Source organism: Ovis aries, chromosome 2 (genome assembly GCF_016772045.2).
Source record: "Ovis aries strain OAR_USU_Benz2616 breed Rambouillet chromosome 2, ARS-UI_Ramb_v3.0, whole genome shotgun sequence".
NCBI lineage: Eukaryota > Metazoa > Chordata > Mammalia > Artiodactyla > Bovidae > Ovis > Ovis aries.
In genome coordinates, this window is record NC_056055.1 from 144,981,841 (window position 1) to 145,005,883 (window position 24,043).

General features: G+C 39.5%; 1 protein-coding gene across 4 annotated transcripts in view; it reads left to right on the forward strand.

Moving 5' to 3' along the window:
* The window catches only part of GRB14 (growth factor receptor bound protein 14), a 125,338-nt gene that overhangs the window by 1,763 nt on the left and 99,532 nt on the right, over positions 1-24,043 (forward strand). The window lies entirely within an intron of this gene.

Genomic DNA, 24,043 nt, shown 5'->3' on the forward strand with positions numbered 1-24,043 from the left:
TATATCCATATAATCTTTAAGATAGTAACTTACAATATTAGCAAAAGGTTAGCATGGCCTATTTTAAATAGCTCTATTAACTGACATAGTTCTTTGCCATTAGTTCCCTTTAGGGTCTCACTTTTCACATCTGTATAGTGGGTACATTAAAACATACCCATCAGGCTTTTGGAATGGATTAAATGAAAGAATATATGTGAAGTACAGAGCCTAGGAGCTATTATTATTCACATTGTAACTGGAGAGTTATATATGATAACAACTGATCAATTTTAACTCAGAAACTGGAAGAGCTGGTAGTGATTTAGAGGGAGAAGGGAATTGACCGGTTCTTTTAATACCTTCTTTAATCTTTCATATTTTCAACCCAAGCCAAACTTATTTACTAAAGGAAATTGATTATGGTGAATCTGTGGTGAAAGGTAAATGGAGTTTTGGACTCCACAGGTTTTCTTTCATTTCAGCGAATTCCTCAGTTTGGAAGTTTCTGACTGCAGAAGACAGATGACTTGTAAGTGATGTTTAGCTTATGGACTTAATTTTTATGATTTTCTTTCAAGTTTCTAGTATGGAGCTGACTTGAGCAAATTAAACTTCAAGAACCAAGCAGCTGTGGGGAGATGCATCACAATTATAAAAAAAAAAAAGTGTTTCCTAGGTTAATCCCATCTCTTCTGAATATACTTCATTCTAGTCTTGAATCAGCAAACAAAGAGAAGCTTCACTATGTACCTTGTTCTTGCAAGGGTTGTTGTTCATAGTCGCTAAGTCGTGTCCAACTGTGACCCCATGTACTACAAACAGCACACTAGGCTACTCTGTCTTTTACTATTTCCCAGAATTTGCTCAAACCCATGACCACTGGGGGCTTCCCTAGTAGCTCAGTTGGTAAAGAATCCACCTGCAATGCAAGAGACCCCAGTTCAGTTCCTGGGTTGGGAAGATCCCCTGGAGAAGGGAACGGCCAGCCACTCCAGTATTCTGGCCTGGAGAATTCCACAGACTGTATAGTTCATGGGGTCGCAAAAACTCGGACACAACTGAGTGACTTTCACATACTTACGCATACATGTCCATTGAACTGGTGATGCCATCCAACCATCTCATCCTCTGCTGCCCCCTACTTTTGCCTTCAATCTTTCCCAGCATCAGAGTCTTTTCCAGTGAGTCTGTTCTTTGCATCAGATGGCCAAAGTATTGGAGCTTCAGCTTCAGCATCAGTCCTTCCAATGAATATTTAGGGTTGATTTCCTTTAAGATCGACTAGTTTGATCTCCTTGCCATTCAAGGGACTCTCAAGAGTCTTCTCCAGCACCACAGTTTGAAAATATCAATTCTTCGGCGTCTAGCCTTCTTTATGGTCCAACTCTCACACCCTGACATGATTACTGGAAAAACCATAGCTTTGACTATACAGACCCGCGTCAGCAAAGTGATGTCTCTGCTTTTTAATATGCTATCTAGGTTTGTCATAGCTTTTCTTCCAAGGGTAGAAGCAACAAATTTCAACAGTCAGATGCTTGCCATAAGTGGAGGGTTAATGAAAAGAGAGAAGACGGTTGATTATTTTCCCCCAGCTATTGTTCTCTTTCCTTTTTTCTGCACTTTTCCTATCTGTGATGGGTTCAATAATGTGTGTTTGGGTTAAGATGGAAGATGGGAATATGGATGATAGATTTGTTTGTGCATCATGGTGATGGAAAAATTGATTTTGAGCTATCCCTGTGATCCAGGATGGGGAAAGGAAATGTCTGATGATGGCATAATGGTCCTTTGGGGAATTTAATACATCATTTCCCTATTTATGAATGGCCTGCTATGTTTCTTGCATCATACTAGGCTCTGAGGCACAGAGTTAAGCAAAAATGCCTCCAAAGGGTGTTTATCGGGACTTTCCTGGTGGTCCAGTGGTTAAAACTCCATTTTTCCAATGCAGGGGACATGAGTTCTCTCTGACTGGGGAACTAAGATCCCACATACTGTGTAGTACAGCCACAAAGTAAAAGAAAAAAATAATTAAATTAAAAAGGGTATTTTTATCAAAAGGTAGGGCTAGGTTAAGCATTAGGAGCTGAACAGAGGAAGGGAAGAAGACAGAGAAAGGCCTGGGTTTACTCCGGCTTTAAATTTGTGAATGAGCACTGGGAGAAAGCCTGTGTCTACCAGATGAGCTGAAGGGGCAGGGTTTCTTTTGAATAAAGAGAGAATAAACATCTTATGATTATATCACGAGAAACACTGAGCTGGAAGAAACACAAGCTGGAATCAAGATTGCCAGGAGAAATATAAATAACCTCAGATATGCAGATGACACCACCCTTACGGCAGAAAGTGAAGAGGAACTCAAAAGCCTCTTGATGAAAGTGAAAAAGTTGGCTTAAAGCTCAACATTCAGAAAACGAAGATCATGGCATCTGGTCCCATCACTTCATGGGAAATAGATGGGGAAACAGTGGAAACACTGTCAGACTTTATTTTTTGGGGCTCCAAAATCACTGCAGATGGTGACTGCAGCCATGAAATTAAAAGACACTTACTCCTTGGAAGAAAACTTATGACCAACCTAGATAGCATATTAAAAAGCAGAGACATTACTTTGCCGACTAAGGTCCGTCTAGTCAAGGCTATGGTTTTTCCTGTGGTCCTTTATGGATGTGAGAGTTGGACTGTGAAGAAGGCTGAGTGCCAAAAAATTGATGCCTTTGAAGTGTGGTGTTGGAGAAGACTCTTGAGAGTCCCTTGGGCTGCAAGGAGATCCAACCAATCCATTCTGAAGGAGATCAGCCCTGGGATTTCTTTGGAAGGAATGATGCTAAAGCTGAAACTCCAGTACTTTGGCCACCTCATGCAAAGAGTTGACTCATTGGAAAAGACTCTGATGCTGGGAGGGATTAAGGGCAGGAGGAGAAGGGGACGACAGAGGATGAGATGGCTGGATGGCATTACTGACTTGATGGACCTGAGTCTGAGTGAACTCTGGGAGTTGGTGATGGACAGGGAGGCCTGGCGTGCTGTGATTCATGGGGTCGCAAAGAGTTGGACACGACTGAGTGACTGAACTGAACTGAACTGATTAGGTTAATAGAGGAAGAAAAAAGAGAAAGAGAGTGGGTGTATGTGTCAGGGTCAAGTCAGAGTGTGGCCCAAGTGTGGGTAGTGACCCTCTAGAGCAGGACATCTGATTCTGAGTGACAATGTTTCTTCAGATCTGGTTCAGCAGATTGGCGAAGTGGAAGAAGGGTGCTATGCTGCGCTTTACTCCGACCAGTTCCCTACTTGGGCCTTTATGTCCTGTCCCACAGTGACCTTCAGCGAGAGCCCTGCACCCACACAGACAGCTGTGCTCTGGCCCGAGCAGAGTTCTGGCCTGAATCCTAGGGTCCAGTCCCAAGGGTACTTCCATCAGAGAGGCACCCTCCCTGCTCAGCTCTTCCTTCGTGCAAGGGTTGGGACTTCTGTGAAGAGAAGGGTGTCCTAGAGCTGGGCAAGAAGGCTCCTTTGTGCATTAATTTGTTTTGGCTGTGCCGGGTCTTCGTTGCAGCCTGTGGGATCTTTGTTGAGGAGCACGGGTTTTCTCTAGTTGCAGCACACAGGGGCTTCTCTTGTTGCAGCAGAGGGACTTCTCCTTGAGGTGTGGGGGCCTCTCTTGTTGTGGGGCATGGGCTTTAGAGTGCTCAGGCCCAGAAGTTGTGGCTTGCGGGCTCTCTCGTTGTGGGATCTTAGTTCCCTGACCAGGGATCAAACGTACATCACCTGCATTGCAAAGTGGATCTTAACTACTGGACCACGAGGGCAGGGCTTCCAGGTGGCACTAGTGGTAAAGAACCTGCCTGCCAATGCAGGAGCCGTAAGAGATGCGGGTTCGGTCCCTGGGTCGGGAAGATCCCCTGGAGGAAGGCATGGCAGCTCACTCCAATGTTCTTGCCTGGAGAACCCCATGGACAGAGGAGCCTGGTGGGCTACTGTCCACTGAGTCGCAAAGAGTTGGACACGACTGAAGTGACTTAACACACGGACTGCCAGGGAAATCTCTTGCATTCTTTTTGTTCTCTTTTCTGCACCTAGACTTTGCTTTTAGAACTGAACCTTTGTTTTTATTCCTTTCTATATGCTTAGTTTTTTGGAATGAGGGAGGTGTTGGGGACAGGTGGACTCTATGTCAGTAACTCCCCCAAGCTCAGTGTCTTTGTGACACAGATTAACCCTTTACAAGATGATATTTCAGGCCCAATTATCTCTGACCTTTGGTTGAGATGATGTACTGGGTTTCTATTGACTATTATTTATGGCTGAAACACTATAGGAAACGATGTCTCATTTCTTTATAGTCTCTCTTTGATTTGTTTTGTTTAACCATTCCAGTCATTTTAGCAATTCTTTTCCCCCCATAGAAAAAGTGAAGAATTACACTTGTTACTTAGAAATAAATGACCAGAAAGTTTGAAAGAATCCAGACTGGCAATGTTAAATCTCATGTGGCCTTTCAAAACCACAGCCGAAAACCATTTTACAGGCCATAGATACTTTTTTTGTTTTTCACAATTTGCAGTGTCTACATAATACATGAGTGGTAAAATGAATTGATGCCACAAATAGAATATGCTTTATCTCTTTGTGCAAATAAAATGTCTTAAAGCATATAGTATACATTACTATATGCTTTCAATATTTTTTATTTTAAAATATGAACTAGATTGGGATAGAATCTGGATTCTTTATTCTCCCCTCACCTTTTAAAAAATAATACTAGCTGGGTATATTTCTTCAGCATATTTCTTTGTGTTTGCCAGTAATGCAGATTTAAAGTGTGCCCTCCATATACATGATCCAGAAAAGTTACTTGCAATTTAAATTTTATGTGAAAAGTAACTTATGAATTTAGGTATCTTTTTTCTATTTCTGATTAAAATTTACCAGGAAATCATACCTGAGCACTTATTATTTGAAGAAAGGGAAAGAATATCTTTAGCCTTTGCAAAAGAATCAGTTCTTTTCTCGAGTTTGCCTCCCCCCAGGTTATTTTTGTACTTGGACTCAGTTTATGTAGTTGCTCTGGCTCATTGCTTTCCAGGGCTGTGTAGGATAACTAGTTCAAAATAAAGCCACTGAAGATTTTAAAGATAAAAAATCACTTGTGAGAAACTGTGTCAAGGAAGTTTAAAGCTGGAAGAGATCTTTGAGATAAGCTGGTGAAACAGTCTTCTACAGATGAATAAGTTGAGGCAAATAAATGTTATGTGGCTGGTGTTATCACAGCTAGAACCTGAAAATTGGATTTCTTGAAGCGTAGACAGCCCCCTTTTAAGGAAGGTACAATATCCGCAGAAACTGAGAACTGTAAGAATAGCAAAGTAATAAACCTGTATCAGTTGTTGTTAGTTATAACTCTCCCCATAATATAAAAGGTGAGGCAGCAAATGCTGTTTGATGATCTCCACCTAAGGATCTGGATTCCTTTTTCTTTTTCCTTCCTCGACTATAGCAGTCTTTTTGTGTTTTCTCCCCCCTCTAGCTTTCTTCTCTGTCTTCTCCCTAAAACTGATATGAAAAATCTATCAAATCATTGGCCTACATCAAGTAAGTTTAATCAGTGTTGTTAATAAATGGATTTCGTGTGTAGTTTACAGTCCATAGGCACACACTGAGGCCAGGAAGTGTGTGTGTCATCCACATCGTAAGATTTTTTTTTTTAAGTACAAATCTCAGAAGTGATTTGTCCATGCTGCCACAGTTTAGATAAAGGGAAATCGAAAAGTGTCTTTTCTGTATGTGTTTGTCCCTCACCACACTATTTCTGGTCCATTTATATTGAATTAAACCTTTTTGTATATCTCAGTAAAATAAAAACTATCTTCCAAATAATTAAAGAAATTGTTTTCCATATGCTCTGCCTTTGGTTTTTGTTTTCTTCTTATATGTCCAGGACTATCAAACAATAAGTTCATCTCTGACCCTAATGAAAGGGTCTCTGATATCATTCCTTCATGATGTCAGTAGTGATTTTAATTTATGCAGTGCTAAACCTGTATGTGTGGTTCTTATGTGGCTCCTGCATCATCCAAATTTACATACTCATTTCTCCAATATACATAGAAGAAGAAAGCAAAGAACTCTACTCCCCATTCTCATTTTCCAGATTTAGCAGTTATCAAGATTTTGTCTCATTTATTTCATCTATTCCTTTTTGAAATTTTTATTGTGTTTGTTAAAGCACAAAAAATTACTTTTTAAAAAAAGTAAATTCTGGACATCCTGTCATTGCATTCCTACCTAGTTTTGTATGCACTGCTGAAAACTACATTTTCTTATTTAACCAACAGGTCATTATTCCCTAACAAAAATAAAAATTCCTTGAAAAGTGAGTCGTTCAGTCGTGTCCGACTCTTTGCGACCCCATGGACTATACAGTCCATGAAATTCTCCAGGCCAGAATACTAGAGTGGGTAGCTGTTCCCTTCTCCAGGGGGTCTTCCCAACCCAGGGATCGAACCCAGGTCTCCCACACTGCAGGAAGATTCTTTACCAGTTGAAGCACTAGGGAAGTCCAAGAATACTGGAGTGGGTAGCCTATCCCTTCACCAGGGGATCTTCCTGACCCAGGAATCGAACCAGGGTCTCTTGCATTGTAGGTGGATTCTTCACCGCCTGAGCTGCATGTGAAAAATTTCTTGGTATCACTTAATATCCTTCATAATCAAATTTTCTAAGTTGGAATGATACATGAAATCCTCAAATTACAAACTGGTAATCTTTAAACTTCAGAATCTTTAAATAGGTCTTTGGCTGTTTGAATTCATGGAAACAGCATTATACATTGTGTTTAGGCCGCCAGGCTGTTTTACAAAATCCTATATTATGTAAAATGAAATGCAAATTTTGTCTATTTGCAGAAAATATACAGAAACAATACTTGCTCCTTATTGGGGTTTCAAACAAATATGTGTTTCCAGCAGCAGAGTGCTACTTTTGAATGTTGACACTTGATGAAAATGATTTTCCTTGGGAGAAATTCAAAAGTGCCTAGATCTTTGTAGCAGTATTGAAGCAGGCTTTAGAACAGTACTTCTCACTGGACCACCTTCCTCAGAATCAGCAGGGATGCTTATTAAAAATATAGATACTGGGGCTTCTTATAAAATCCACTGAATAATAATATCCTGGTGAAGGGCATGGGCTTTGACTTCTTGTTTTCTTTAACATATATACAAAATTAGGGGTACTCTTATTCTCTGCTGCTTTTAGGCTCTGGAGCAATTTGACCTTTCAAGATTGCAGACAATTTTATTTAGTTGAGAAAAGGTAGAAATATTACAAAAGGACTTTAGTTGGTATTTTATCCAGGTATTGATTGTTTGGGGTGAACAGAGCCTCATGTGAACTAGTTTGAAAGGTTATATTATAGTGCCCGAAGGCCAAAAGTTCATTGATCTCATGAGAGACTGGAATTGGGGATCAGAAAGCCAGCAAAAATCAAGGCAGCCACTTTCTCCATTCTCCCTCTTGATTTTCCCATAAACATAGCACATAGTCTCTGCTTCTTTTTCTAAGTCCGTATCATCCTCTGATATTTCTCCATGGCCTTGCTCGTCTTGATGGCACGTCCCCGCGTGTGGCCCCGAGTGGCCACCCTTACTGGAATAGCTATTGCTTCCTGTTGCTGGTTTAGCATGTGGTGACTGACTGGAGTCCATATTTGGAGAGAGCTGTTGGCCCGGTATGTCCAGCTCTTATTCAGTCAGCTGTGGCCAAGGTGACACGAGGGACCTGGACCGCTGCTCACTCAGCACAGGTTACGGAACAAATTCTGTAAGTAGGAAGTGCAAGTTCAGTGGGTGTATGTATGGAGGTGGGGAGGAAATAATGAATAACTAGTGCCCTCGGGAAAAAAGCTCAAACAAAAAGCAGTGGACACACAAATTCTTATATGAATGATATACGGTAACCCACTGATTAATTTGTCTGACATACTGTGCACAATTCACAGGATCCACCTCCTTTACCTCAAATCACTAATTCACTTGAAGGGAGTTTACTTGACAGTGGTTTCAGTTGATGACACCCTTCAGTGATGGTCACCTTCCTTGTTCCTTGTTCTTTGTTCTAAGCCTGCATCTTACTGAGGTCCCTTGGCTTCTGAGGACAGGAACTATCAACCCAGGATCCTCCCTACTTCATGTTAGATACCTTCGACTGTAACAGAAAACAGCTGTCTCTTCCTATTTTAAAACTTAAATCCCCTAGCAGATCTGCTTGTCAAGGTTTTATGTCCAGTTTGAAGTTTGCTTCTAATTTTCAGTTAATTTGCAGGATACATTTGCAGTCCAACCTTTATCTGCAACATGACTTGTATTTTTTACTTCTTTGAAAGCTCAGCTTCTAGTTTGTTTTTCCCTAGGGCATATTTTAAGTTCTTTCAAGAGAAGGAAAATTGGAGTCATTCATGGTTCAATATAAATGTGGATCTTAATTAATATAGAAAAGCTTTCTGCAGTCTTATGGAGTTACTTTGAAACATGTCAGCTGATATGGAATAGTAATAAACTCAATTGTATAAGTATCTGAACAAGGATAATCAGACTTGGGAACTGTCCTTTCGGCACTCTCGGTAAGGGCCAGCTTAATGCAGAACTTAGGAAATGGCCACAAGCCCTTTGCCAAAGAAAGGGAGCAGAAGGGAAACTTTCAGAATCAGTTTAGAAGTCTAACGGGAGAGCTGACATAGGAAAAGTATCTTTTACTTCTTGTCCTTCCCTTTGGTTCCTCTTTTTGAGTAGTTTTCAAAGCCACAGAGAGAATAAACACAAATAGCAGGATTACCATTTTTAACTATTGGTATTTTACAGATGTTTCCATCTATTCTGAAAGATCGTTTATAAGTTGGCTATTTATTCACTTGTATGTTTTCCATAGCTGTAAGATGGGGTTTCCCAGGTGGTGCAGTGGTAAAGAATCCGTCTGCCAGTGAAGGAGACTCAGGAGACTTTTTCAGTCTGTGTTGGGAAGATCCTCTGGAGGAGGAAACGGCAACCTGCTCCAGTATTCTTGCCTGGAAAATTCCATGGACAGAGGTGACTGACAGGCTACATATAGTCCATGGGGATGCAAAGAGTTGGATTAGACTGAGCACATATAATGCTAGATATGATTATTAGGTTATTAGGGGAGCCAGTTAAAGTTTTTTAATCCACAGTCGCACCTCCAAATGGTAGATTTACACCATCCTCTGCACCAGCTTTTAATATCATTTCCATAGAAAGATGTAGGGCCATATGATATAATTGAAAGATACTGGACTGGGAATCCACAAACCTAGTTTTTAATAGGGTCCTGCTGCTGAGTGATGTGATATTAGCCTATTGCCCACTTTCGGGGCCCCTGAGTGCTACAGTTTTTATCTGTTGCTAGAGCAGGTGATTCTAATGGCTCTTGGAATATTAATACTAATGATTGCATAGTAGACAGGTGTCTTAGGAGGCTTTTTTGATCCCATTGGCCCAAGCATTTCACTTTCAGTCTTAGATCTTCTCACATGGTTACCACACCTCCTTTGACAAAGAAAACATTTGGGTGCCATGGGGCAAGGTGCACAGGAGCCAACTTTACAGAGATAATGGGGACAAGAAGGGGCTTTTAAACTTGACATTGTGCATCAGTGTGTCTAGATCCAAATAAGAGAAAGTCAGAAAGGTAGCATATCTGGAAGGGGTCAGTTTGTGTGGTGAAATTGTATTTAAACTTAGAAATAAGGCTATAAGATTAGATATGAACAGTGGAGACTGGCCTAGGTTCAGTATGCACTTGGTTATGCTTGGCTTAAAGGGTTTGAGGGGCTTATAACCTCTATGTCCTTTTCTAAACTCCACTTGCTCAAGTCATTTGTTTGATCACTCAAGTCAAAAACCAAGGAGTCCTGTTTCTGACCTTCTTTCAAGTACTGCTACATCTTCCATCCCAATAAACTTGAATCCATAACCTTCTCTCCATCTCTGCTGCTACCATCCCAACTTGAGCCTCTGTCTTCTGACATCTAGGAACATTTTAAATGGCCTCCTTTTGCCTCTGCTTTAGCCTATTGTGGTCCATTTTCCATAGACTTGGTAGAAATGAACTTTTAAAAATGTAGATCACATTATGTTACTCTCTGGTTGAAAACTTTATGATAGCTTACGAGAAAATTTAAAATTCTGCCTTGGCCTACAGGTTCCCAAGCAGTTTGCTTTCTGTCCACGTCTTGAACCTCACCTGCATTCTACTCTTCATGTTCTAACCACTGGAGAGGCACAGTCCTGCCTGAATGTGAACTTGGCAGGCTTTTTTTTCCTACCTCAGAGTCTTGGGCTTGGCTGTTTTCTCCATCTGGAACCTTTTTGTCCTGGTTATTTACAAAGCTGACTCCTCTTTAGATCCTAGTGTAAGATAATCTCATCAGGGAGGCCGTTTTGGACAAGTCAACCTAAAGTATCCCTCCACACTTTCTTTCCCCATTCTATCACATCTCCTAGTATATTTCCTTGGTCATAGTTACCATAATCTGAACAGTCTCATTTATTTATTTGCTCTAGTAATTTTTTTTCCTCTCCAAATAAAATACGGTGGTTTTATTGTTTTTGGATTCTTTTAAGGAAAGAATGAGTAGATGGATTATTGAAGATAAATAGTTAAAACCAATTAAACAAACTATATTTGGCATATTTATTCTAATCATTGTCAGTCATCTTTTTCCTCTTCATCAAATTTTAAAACATTAAAACATATTTCTAATTTTATTAACAGATTCTATTTACAAAAAACTAATATCCTAGGTTCGTAGACCTGTGGGATTTTAGCAGTATATATCTTTTTCTTTCATTATGCACATAGGAAATTTTGATCATGAAATTAGTGGACATATTTCTGATTTTAATCATTATTCTCATTTAATGGAATTATAAGTGATAGGAACATGGTGGATTGTTACACTTCCAGTTTATTGTGTGCTTAAAATCTACGCATTTAGAAAAAAAAATGTGTAAATATGAGTTGGGTTTTTAAGATGAGTCTCTCAGAGTACGGGGTATATGTTATTATAGTGTGCATGCATGCATGCTAAGTCACTTCAGTCATGTCTGACTTTTTGTGATCCTGTGGACTGTAGCCTGCCAGGCTCCTCTGTTCATGGGGTTCTTCAGGCAAGCATATTGAAGTGGGTAGCCATGCTTTCCTCCAGAGGATTTTCCCGACCCAAGGATTGAACCCAGGTCTCCTGCATTGAAGGCAGATTCATTACCATCTGAACCACCAGCATGTGAGTGCTAAGTTACTTCAGTTGTGTCCGAATCTTTGTGACCATATGGACTGTAGCCTATTAGATGCCTCCGTCCGTGGGATTCTCCAGGCAAGAATCCTGGAGTGGGGTGCCGTTTCCTCCTCCAAGGGAATCTTCCCAACCGAGGGATCGAACCCGTGTCTTTTATGTCTCTTGTGTTGGCAAGCTGGTTCTTTACCAGTAGTACTACTTGGGAAGCCCTATTCTTATAGCAAGTGTTTTAAATTATTACCTATTAATGTCATCAATGAATGATTTAGGCCAGTGCTATGATATAGAAATGGGGAGACATATACCCTGTGGATATACAGAAAGCCTTTCCAAGAGATTTACAAACTCAGAGATTTAAGATAGCTAGTTTCCAGATCCTCATCCTCCATGTGTACTTCCTCCTAACAGCTACCTGTGTTCACAGTAACTGTCTCACTTGGTGCATCACCCTGGGGCATGAAACCTCCAGGGCATCACACACAGGGAAAGCTTCCTTTAATGATTAATCAGAGTGCAACAAATCAGAAGGGGTTCTTGTCTTTTTATGCCTTATATTTTTGTTAAGGGGCAACATGGTTAGAAATAAGGATTTTGGCTGATGTTGAAACATTCTGAGTTCAGATATATGATGGGAGTAATGACAATTTTCACTTTTTCTGTTTTTCAGTTTACATTTACTGACTTAGTTCTTCCCTCTATTGACTGTTGTCAAATAATATATAACTTTTGAGGGAGAGTTTCCTAAGAACAAAGCAAAAAGCGAGCGCATCAGTGGGAAATACTGAATGCTGAAAATGGCCTTTTGTGATGTATTTAAATGTAGTTTATATGTATTTTCCACTGTTCGCAACACTTGAGACATATCCACAGCCGAAAGAAAATGCACCTACAAACACCTGATGTTATATGTATTACTAAGTGGGTTCTGTGGATGAGGGAAGTTCTCCAGGGAGCCGACTTGGAGCCTAGGTTTGCCTGCAGGAAGTATGCTGGGGCTCAGGGCACTTGGGAACACTGTCTGTGGGATGAGCACAGGACAAGTTGGGGTGCAGTGCAGCCACAGCAGAAGCATCAGCTGATCTCATAGGAGCTAGATCTGCAAAGGCCCTATAGCATTGTTCAGAATTAGGGCACAGAGGCTGCTCAGCAGGGACCTGAGCTTGAACATGGTGACTCTCCTCAGCTGAGAGCAGTGACAGGTGGGGAAAACTTGCATGCATGGTGTGCTTGTCGCGCAGTCATGTCTGACTCTTGCAACCCGATGGACTGTAGCCCGCAGGCTCCTCTGTCTGTGGGATTTCTCAGGCAAGAATACTAGAGTGGGTTGCCATTTCCTCCTTCAGGGGACCTTCTCAGCTCCTGCATTGGCAGGTAGAGTCTTTACCACTTAGCCATCTGGGAAGCCCTTGTCCTCAGCCACTCAGTCGTGTCTGATATTTTGCACGCCCCACCCCCAACGCTTAGCCAGGTCTTAGTGGCTGACACTATAACAGCTGGGAGAATTAGTCCTTCAGTCCTGAAAAGGGCAGTCTTGGATTGTATGCCACAGCGTCTCAAGGATATAATTTATACCTATTTTCTTTCAGCTTTTATGTGTCTGTCTTAGTATTGTGGTATTTTATCAAATTATATAATGAACTATTCATTCCAGTCAATTCCCAACCTATTTAATCATAACATACATTAATATTTTCCACTTTCTATTAATCAAATGGGCTCCCAAGGTGGCTCAGTGGTAAAGAATCCTCCTGATAATCCAGGAGATTTGGGTTTAGTCCTTGGGTTGGGAAGATCCCCAGGAGAAGGAAATGGCAACCCACTCCAGTCTTCTTGCCTGGGAAATCTCATGGACAGAAGAGCCTGGTGGGCCACAGTCCATGAGGTCCAAAAGAGCTGGATACAGCTTAGGTGACTAAACAATGACAACATCATCAATAAAATACACTAGACTAATTTCTAGAAGTATATACAGGTTGCTTTCATTAAAATCATGAGAAAACTTTATCATAATGAATACTATAATTAGTGAAACCCTTTCTAATTTTATACCTAATTGTTAAAAATTACTTCCAAAAGCAGAAAATCAAGGTGTGAATGTACATTCACACAGTTATCAAAGGGATTCCATGGCCTCCCTAGCACTTCATCATACTACTCAGAACTCTAAATTCTGTTGTTTTAATTTTGAGTGCTTTCAGCTATTTCTTTAGAAAATGTGTTTGATAATTAATTTTTACTGCTTTTTAAAATATTTTTTCTCAGAATGCGTATTGATCCCTCTATTTGAATTGAAAAGTAAAGCTGGACTTTATTTGATAGAACATTAGTCTGATTTGTCTGATTGATTTGAGAGGGAGGACTAGCTTTTCCAGTTATATGACTGACATTTTTCTTAAATTGAATGCACTAAACTTACAGTGCTAAACCTTTTTTATTGTTTAATTTAGAAGGATTAAAATGTTCAGAATTGATTTATGGTTGATTTACAGTGTTATGTTAATTTGCGGTATAAAAAGTGATTCTGGTATATATATAATATATATATGCTTTTTCATATTCTTTTCCATATGGTTTATTACATGGTATTGAATATAGTTCCCTGTGCTGTACGGTAGGACTTTTGTTGTTTATTTTATATATAGTGGTTTGTGTCTGCTTATTGCAAACTCCTAATTTATCCCTCTCCTATTCCATTTCCCTTTTGGTAACTGTAAGTTTGTTTCTATGTCTGAGTCTGTTTATGTTTTGTAAAAAAGTTCATAGTTTGTATTATAGTTTAGATTCCACATATAAGTGATATCATATAATACTTGTCTTTGTCTATTTGGCTTACTTAGTGTAATAATCTCCAGGTCCACCCATGTTGCTGCAAATGGAATTATTTCATTCTTTTTTTTGTCTGAGTAATATCCCATTGTGTGTGTGTGTGTGTATCACATCTTCTTTATCCGTTCATCTGTCGGTTGCTTCCATGTCTTGCCTACTGTAAACAGTATCTATCCCTAAACTATAAAGTACATTATAAAACAAAAGCATTGTATTAAAAAAATTGGAAAGAAGTCATGCAAAAACCTCATCAGCATGTTGGTTTGGCCAAGGTGTAATAAATTTAACACTTTTCTCCCATATTTTTGAGTGTTTTACTTTGAACAAAGTATATTTAAGTGAAAGAGTGTTGGCTGTTTTGATAAGCTGTCCAGAAATTGAGACAATGAATTAATCTGATTGGGTAGCAAATAGTTGGGTGGTTTACAATTCAATTTTTGGTTACATTATAAGAGCCCCTAATTGATTTATTGGATGATTGGTCATTAAAAATGAATTTTAGCTCAGATGGAATTCAGAGATTGATGTTGCTTTCTGTCACCTCTGCGCTCTTTTCTCCCTTATTCAACTTAATTATTCTCTAGCACTTACTGTCAGCCGGCATATTATATGTTCATACATGTATCAATTTATTCTCCCAGTACATTTTTCCACTAGCATATAAGCCCTGTGAGGGCAGGGACTTTATTTTATATGCTATTCAGTTTCTAGTAGATAGAGCAGTGCCTGGCATTTAACAGACCCTCACCCTGATGCTAGGAAGTTTTGAAGGCAGGAGGAGAAGGGGATGACAGAGGACGAGATGCTTGGATGGCATCGCCAACTCAATGGACATGAGTTTGAGCAAGCTCCGGGAGATGGTGGAGGACAGGGAAGCCTGGCGTGCTGCAGTCCACGGGGTCAAAAGAGGTGGACACAACTGAGCGACTAAACAACAGTAAATTTAGCTGAATGAAAGAATAAATGAATGAATTAATGCATGGGAAAGGGGCAGAGGAAGTAGGTGTTATTAAGAGAAGGAATGAGGGTATGTTTGAGAAGGTACTGATAGTTTAATATAAATGGTAAAGAGTTTGGAAGAAAACTTAGGAAAGTAAAATTTAGTTTCGTTACTGGGAAGGTTCTGATATTGTTAGGTGTTAAAAGAGATCCTCATCAGAATAAACTTTTGAGTATTGATTTACCACTATTAGCACATTCTAAATCCGGATTACCGTTGCTCAGAATAAGTGCTGTTCTTGTTTCTTTGGTCTCCTTGTAAGCATTTTCAGTCTTACCAGCCCATGTGTGCCAGTTAAAAAGCATGTATGCTTTATGGGACCAAGTCCAGTGAAAGCTTTTCAGTCAACCCACATTCAGAGTAGAAGATTACTTTCATTCTTGGGAAGGGTGACGAAGCCCAGTATTCAGATGAAAGGGGTACTTTGGTATTATTTAACTGTGTATTGGCAAGACTCAGGCCAGTATCTAGTTTCTCTTTAGAGACATTTTGCATTATATTACAGTACTCTTACTGTGCTGTGCCAGGGAAATTAAGATCACCTGGAACTTTCTGTAGGTCATTGGCTTAGAATCTTAGGGCACTGGGAACTTGATGTTTTGTTTTAATGACCTCATTTAGGCTGAAGCTGTCTTTGTCCCAAAGGCATAAGGACTTCTTTACCAAACCATGTCTGTGCCTTGGGAAATAAATGGGAAAGGTTTAGAGGAAAGTGATTTGAAAGCATTGGATCAACCTCCATGTAAAGAATACTTGATAAACTAGGACTCTGCTGTCAAGAGAGATGAGGGAGTGGTATAGTTAAAGTCCTTTCCACATGGATGTAGCCATTCAGTTCATGAAACATATTTTGAAGGTTGAGGGTAGTTTTAAGAAAAGGGAAAGGAAGAAATATTTACAGGTCATGTAGTAGTTCATCAGCCTTGTGCTCCAGCAGATTCTTCTGCAGAAATTTCCAGAGGAAATGAAGCATGCCCTCCATGTTTCTCAAAGTGGGAGGATATAGTGTGTGTATGCACGTGATGCGTATGAGAATGGTGGGAGGGCCATATGGGAGGTTGCACGATAAACATGGAACACCTTTCTGGAACAATAATTTTGATTGAAAATGAGAGGAAACACTTTTATGTTAGAATAAACACTCCTGTTTTGAGGAGTCAAGTGCACAATTTACATGGATTTTTAAGAACAAATTGTATACCTTAGAGTTCTTGCCTACCCCGAGAAGGCAAGTGCTATGTAATGACTTTCTTTTGTATTCTTGATAGAAAAGAATTTTCTGGTAGAAAAATTTGAGAAACCCTAGTGTAGTTTTCAGGTCTGTGGAAAGTGGCTTTTTGTAATCCTCAAGAGGATGAGCTGTCATCTCTCTTTTCCTCCTTGGTTCTTTTCTAGCCAAAGTTCTTTCTCGCTGAAATGTCTCTGATTTTATTGGTACCTATATCATTAATCTTGAGGGTATTGGGTTGTTAAACATTTGAAGTGCTTTTTTCTACTTGACTTTCCGGCAGCATGGCAGGAAATTGCTCTCACTAAAATCTCTAAAGACCACCATATTCCTGAAGACCTACTTCAGAGCTTATTTTGATACCTCAGCAGCTTGGGGTTTTTTGACTACCCTTTCCTTTGTGAAACATTTTCTTGGCTTCTACCTCTTATAGGTCTCTGTTGGAGGATCTTGATGTTGGTATTGCTTAGGGTTTTATACTATAGCTTTTTATTTTCATCTTATTGCTGAGGGCAATCTCATCTATTCCCGTGGCCTCTATACATAAGTCTAGACTCGATTTTCCTGGGCTGTGTGCTAAATATCTTTATTTGTGCAGACCATAGGCATTGCACAGTCAGCATATTCCAAACCAAATTAATACTTCTCCTGTTAAATTTGCTTCTTCTCCTGGGTTGCCCTTCCTAGGGAAATCTCTGCTTATACTAGAAGAAGATCAGAAATCTTCCTTCTCTTTTGAGTCCTCAGGATTCTTCTGTCTCCTCATTCAGCTGGTTACAAACTTCTCTTGGAAAAACAACTGTTGAATTTATTCATTTTTTTTAATCTGCTCTCTGCCATTGTCATAGTTCAGGCCAAATCATCTCATAATTACTTTGAGAGTCTCCTCACTGGTTATTCTATTTTTAGTCTTATTCTACTCCTAAAAGTGTAATGTGCTTAAAACAATTTTTTTTTTAAAATTGAGGAGCTAAAATTCATATAACATAAAATTAAGCATTTTCAAGCATATAATTCAGGGGCATTTGGTACATTTACAGTGTTGTGCAATAATTACCTCTGTTTAATTCCATCACCCCAAATGGAAACCCTGTATCCATTAAGTCACTCCCCAACCCATGCCTTCCCCCAACCCCTGGCAACCAGTAATTTGCTTCCTGTCTCTATGCATTTAGCTTACTTTAGATATTTCATGTAAATGAAATCATATAATGTATGACCTCTGTGTCTGGTTTCTTTCAACTTAGCAAGTTTTCGACGTTCATCCACTTTGTAACATGTAATAATATGCTTTTAACCATGAAATAATTCCAAACGTGGAGAAGTACTTATTTTTTCTTTTGAGGAAACAGGAGGTTGTTCATTCATGGTAGCTCCCTTCTTTGTTCTTTTGTTCTCCATCCTGTTCCGTCTCCTTTCTTCCTCCTGTGAGGGAAGCACTGTCCTGAGGTGGGTGAGCAGCCTGCCTTCCATATTTTTATACTTTCGGAATATATAGCACTGTACTTTGTTTTAGTGATTTATGTAAAAATATATATTATATGAATATCTCTGCAACTTACAGTTTCATTCAACATTTTTGATTATTCCATGTCAGTAAATGTAGATCTAGTTTATTTTAATTTTATTTCATTGTATGTATATATTACAATTTATTTATCCTTTCTCCATTGAAGAAAATTGAAAATCTTAATTTCTATCATCATTAAAAAACACACTGAAGTACACATTCTTATGCCCATGTGAAGGTGTTCTTTGCTGTATGTATTCACAATTGGGATTGTTTGGCTGCAGAGCAGGTACATAATCAGTTTCACTAGATACTGCCAAATTGTTTCTCCAAAGTGGTTGTACCCACCAGTACTGTGTCTCCATTCCACATTTTCTCATCAACAGCTGGTATTTTCAGATAATGAGTGTAATGAAATTAATTATGGCATTGATTTGCTTTAGATTGACTGCTTGTAAGGTTGCACATCTTTTCATTTGCTTCTGACCATTCATGTTTCTTCTTTGTGAATTATCTATATTTTTCTATTGTGTTTTTTATTGATTTGTAAGAGTCCTTTATAGGTAGTATGAATGCTGATCATTTTATAATTGTAAACACTGCTGTGATCTTTTCTCAATAATTATGGCTTGTCATCAGTTCAGTTTAGTTCAGTTCAGATGCTCAGTCGTGTCTGACTTTTTGAGACCCCGTGAATTGCAGCACGCCAGGCCTCCCTGTGCATCACCAACTCCCGAAGTACTCTCAAACTCATGTCAGTCGAGTTGGTGATGCCATCCAGCCATCTCATCCTCTGTCATCCCTTTCTCCTCCTGCCCCCAATCCCTCCCAGCATCGGGGTCTTTTCCAATGAGTCAACTCTTCACATGAGGTGGCCAAAGTATTGGAGTTTCAGCCTCACCATCAGTCCTTCCAATGAACACCCAGGACTGGTCTCCTTTAGGATGGACTGGTTGGATCTCCTGGCAGTCCAAGGGACTCTCAAGAGTCTTCTCCAACACCACAGTTCAAAAGCATCAATTCTTCAGCACTCAGCTTTCTTCACGGTCCAACTCTCACAGCTATACATGACCACTGGAAAAACCATAACTTTGACCAGACAGACCTTTGTTGGAAAAGTAATGTCTCTGCTTTTGAATATGCTATCTAGGTTGGTCATAACTTTCCTTCCAAGGAGTAAGCGTCTTTTAATTTCATGGCTGCAGTCACCATCTGCAGTGATTTTGGAGCCCAAACAAATAAAGTCTGACACTGTTTCCACTGTTTCCCCATCTATTTCCCATGAAGTGATGGGACCGGATGCCATGATCTTCGTTTTCTGAATGTTGAGTTTTAAGCCAACTTTTTTTTAGTAGTGTCATGATACAGAATATTTTATTTTAGTTAAATCCAGTTTCATATTATTGTGCATCTTAATAAAATTTTCCTCCTATTTCATGAATATATTTTCATCTAGTCACTTCAACATTTTGCTTCTCATACTTGGGTCTTTAATATAGCATGACTTATTTTTATACATGATAGGATTCTAAATTTTTTTCCAAATGAGTATCTACTCTACAAGTATCATTTATTCACAACCTCTTCTTTCTCAAAGCATTTTAGCATGTTTTGATCATGTATCCAGTTCTCTTTTTTATAGAAAATTAATAGTTTTAAAGGGCCAATCAGATTATTCCATTCTTAAACCATTCCACAGATCCCCATCATTCTTTGAATATTGATTTTACTGGGGCTCTTGGGGTACTGCATGGCGGAACCACCTTTCTAACCCTGTCACCAGCCCTTTCCTCATGTATACTCTGTTCTTTAGTCACACTTAACTCCTTCCGTTTTCTAGTACATCATTTTTATGCTTATCTGGCCAGTGAGGATCAGGTCTCTACATAAGACGTTTGACTTCCTGCATCTCTTTTCTCCTCGTGCTTAGTCACTCAGTTGTGTCCGAGTCTTTGCGACCCCGTGGACTGTAGCCCACCAGGTTCCTCTTTCCATGGGATTCTCCAGGCAAGAATACTGGAGAGGGTTGCCATGCCCTCCTCTAGGGGCTCTTCCTGACTCTAGAATCGAACCCAGGTCTCCCACATGCCGGGTGGATTCTTTGCCATCCTAGCCACCAGGGAAGCCTGAGTACAAAGCTAGCTTCCAGTGCCTCTCTTTGAGCACTGCGCTGAGCGAGGCTTCTCTTATCTCCCAGCTCCGTGGTCAGTGCTCTGGCACTCGCTCAGCAAGTTCCATCATCCGTCTGATTACATATCATTGTTCCACTATCCAGGAAGTTCTCTGGGGGCAGCAGGAACCAAGTTTGCCTCAGACGTCAGAGCATTTCCAGACTCCAGCCTTTTGCCTGGCATCTTGTAGACCCTCTATAAATACTTGCTGAATTGAACAGATGGTTCAGATAACAGTTTTTTGTTTTTTGTTTTTTTTTTACCTAAAGTAGGATTTGTCTCTGAAAAATATCTGATAGGTGATCCATATAGTCTCGTTAAGCATTTTCAATGATGAGTTTAATTTTCCTGTGACCCTGGTACCAATACTTTTTCATGAATTGCCTATAAACCAAGATTGTGTATAATGGTTAGAAAATTATTTAACTGTAATTGTAGTATTTTACCTTTCCCTATTTAAGTCTAAATTTTGATCCATTCTTCCAGCATGTCATATTATTGAGTTGTATTCTTTCATTGCAGTAATTGTTCCTCTCAGTTTTGCTTCATATGCACATAAATATAGATGGCATTAGTGTCTTCAGTCAGGAGTAAAAAATGAAGCTTTCTAGTCTAGCCTGCTTCAAAGGTTTGCTAATGGATTGTAAACACTTTGGTTTTTTTCTCAACCTGTTTGCAAGTCTGTTCAACCAGTGATGATTGAGGGTCTGCTTTGTACCTGTCATTATGTTTGGTATATGTATACTTATGTCATCATTTTGGTCTTATTTTCATTTTGTCTATCCAGAGTGTCAAGGCAATGGCAACCCACTCCAGTACTCTTGCCTGGAAAATCCCATGGACAGAGGAGCCTAGTAGGCTACAGTCCATGGGGTTGCTAAGAGTGGGACATGACTGAGTGACTTCACTTTCACTTTTCACTTTCATGCATTGGGGAAGGAAATGGCAACCTACTCCAGTGTTCTTGCCTGGAGGATCCCAGGGACGGGGGAGCCTGGTGGGCTGCCATCTATGGGGTCGCACGGAGTCAGACACGACTGAAGCGACTTAGCAGTAGCAGCAGTATCCAGAGTGTCATGAGATATTTCTCAGTTATTCTTTAGAAATTAAGATATTTTAGTCCTGGATATTCCTTTGACCCATCAGTCTAGAGGCTTATTTAAAGGTAATAACTTAGTAGTTATTACTATTATCAGTAATATTTATTCAGTCCTTACAATGCACCAGATGTTATGCTAAGATGAGTTTTATAATATATACTTTTCCCAGTACCTCAGTGAAGTAGATGCTATCATCATATCCATCTTATAGAGGAAGATGTTCAGGTTTAAGGAACATTATGTTATTTGATCAATTTTACACAGACGAGAAGTCACAGGGGCAGGATCTGCATTCAGGCCACCTTGCATTAGTGACATTTGCACACTCCTGATGATCCTTCCCTTCTTCCCTTCCTCTATTCTTCCCCACCCCCCCTTAAATTTTTTTTTGAAAACAAAAAATGATTGTTTTAATTAATACACCAGGCCTCTATTATGAATTGTTTTGCATGGTAGAATTCTGGAGGTAGGTATTTCTGAGACATCTCTCATACATGATGTGACTAGTGTGCCTGATGGAACAGAGCCAGTATGAGATTTACCCAGAGGTTCTTTTCACACAACATTAGTTTGAAGTTGATTAGTTTATCTCTGGATATATAAAATTTAGTAATTGCACAGAATTTAAATATAAAAATGCTATTTTACTTCTTTGAGAACAATGGCTTTTCAAAACCAGTAAGACTGGCTCCTAGATTGTGGAGGTCCAGGCTGTTCAGAGCAGTATGACTTCTCTTATGCCAGTTTCTGAGGGTACGTGGGGCTTCCTGCCTGTGTTAGTGATGGTACAGCTTGCAAGGTACTTTCAAATAGGTTATCGCTGTTATCCTTCTAATATCTGAATGTAGTCGGTAGACGGGTTAGTGTTATCTCAGTTTTACATATGGAAAGAAGCTGAGTCAAAGATCAAAGGTTAAATTGTAGAGGCTTGCGTAGCCAAAACTTGATCCAGGATTTTCAGATTTCAATTCCGGCCCTGAGTGCCTAACACCAAATTGATAGGTGGCATTCTACTTAAAAACTACATGCAGAATTCCTCCTTTTTGCTTTCAATATCACCGATTTTCATGTCACAGAACATAAATTGTGACAGTAATAAAGAGTTGTCCTTTGAACTGCATGTGAAACCCAAGCGTACTGTATTCTGATCTCTCTATACCTCCAGTGTTTTTCCAATGGTATTGTTTTCAGGAAATATATTAAAGAAAACCTTTTTATTATAGTTTCAGAAAGTGTCAGAAATCTTTATTATTTTTTAATTTAGAGGATTTCGAATGATTTTTGGAAACTACCCAGGAAATTGGATCCTTCTCAAGTCAGGATGTATTCTGACTGAAAGAGCTTAGCTGTGCTTTGGGGTGTTAAATTAATTTTTCATTGACAGACCACTGCCTGGGATTTAGTTGAGATTTAAGTTAGTTGAAAATCCTGACCTGTGACCTAGAGAACAACTGGACAGAGTAGATGAAGTGGAGAGCAGTGTGTTTTCTCAACCTTTCTGTTGCACTGGATAGAACCCAGGTCATCTATGAGAGTAAAGATTTGGTAGTGGATCTGTACCGCCACTGCATTGTCATCTGGAGCAAGCCAGATACCCACTGTCAGACTAAATGTAAGGCTGTAGATGTCAGTGCAGGGAATTCTGGTCTTTGAAACATGGAATCAAAAATGATTCAAGTGTTCAGAGATCAAATGAAATTCCATTAAAAAAGGTTAGTGGGTTTCCCTGGTGGCTCAGACAGTAAGGAATCTCTCTGCAATTCAGGAGACCCAGGTTTGATACCTGGCTTGGGAAGATCACCTGGAGGAGGCAATTGCAACAAACTCCTGTTTCTTGCCTGGAGAATTTCATGAACAGTGGAGCCTGGTGGGCTACAGTTCACGGGATTGCAAAGAGTCAGACACAACTGAGTGATTAACATTTTTAACAAAAGTTAGTAAGCCTTCTTTTTTTAATTTAAATTTTTTTAATACTCAAAACATTTTATGTTGAGGTACAGCCAATTATAACAATATTGTGGCAGTTTCAGGTGAACAGCAAAGGGACTCAGCCATACATATGCATGCGTGATCCTTCATTTGTTAATGATTACCTTCCAATCCCAGAAAAGTCATTTTATATTTGTAATGGGTTAGGGTGGCAGTTCTCAAGCCTCACTGGGCTTGTGTCCCATACCTAGAATGTTTGATATCAGTGCTGGTTCCTGTTCCTGGGGAGTCTGTTTCCATAAGTCTGGAGTGGGGTCGAGGTATTAGAATGTTTAACAAACGCTTCACAGGTGATTCTTATGACTCTGGTGCAGGTGGTCTGTAGACCACTTTTGAGGACACCTTGGGATCATTCTGATTGAGTCAGGGGTTGGAAAAACAGCATTTCCCTTGCAGAGAAAGAATTAGGCAATCCACCATTATTGTGGAAGCGTTGCTCCACACGTACATCCACGTGCTTTACATCCATTTGTGGTTCGGTATTTTCTGAACAATAGCGCTTGTCTAAATATTTTTACTTTCTTTCCAAGCTGATTTGAAATTGCATTGCCTTTAAAAATAAAGCGTATTTGTTGCTTAATAAAGAACTTCTGTGGCAATGAGAATTGGCACAGCTGTGTGACTGCTCAAGTGGTTGCTGATGTAGATCACACAGGAGGGCGCTGTTGGGATATAGTTTTGTCTGTAGTTAGTTCGGAAAACAGACAGCAGAGGGAGCATGCTTTAAATGACCCAGAGAACCTGTGACCTAATTGTTTTAATATGAATTATTCTAGATTGAATCGTTAATTCATTTCATTTTGACCATTAGGAAAGTATAATTTGTTGAAACAAATGGTCTATTTAAGGAAGGACCACGTGATCAGAAGTTTTAATCAGTTAATTATTTGAGGAAAAATATTTTAATTACATATTTAAATAAT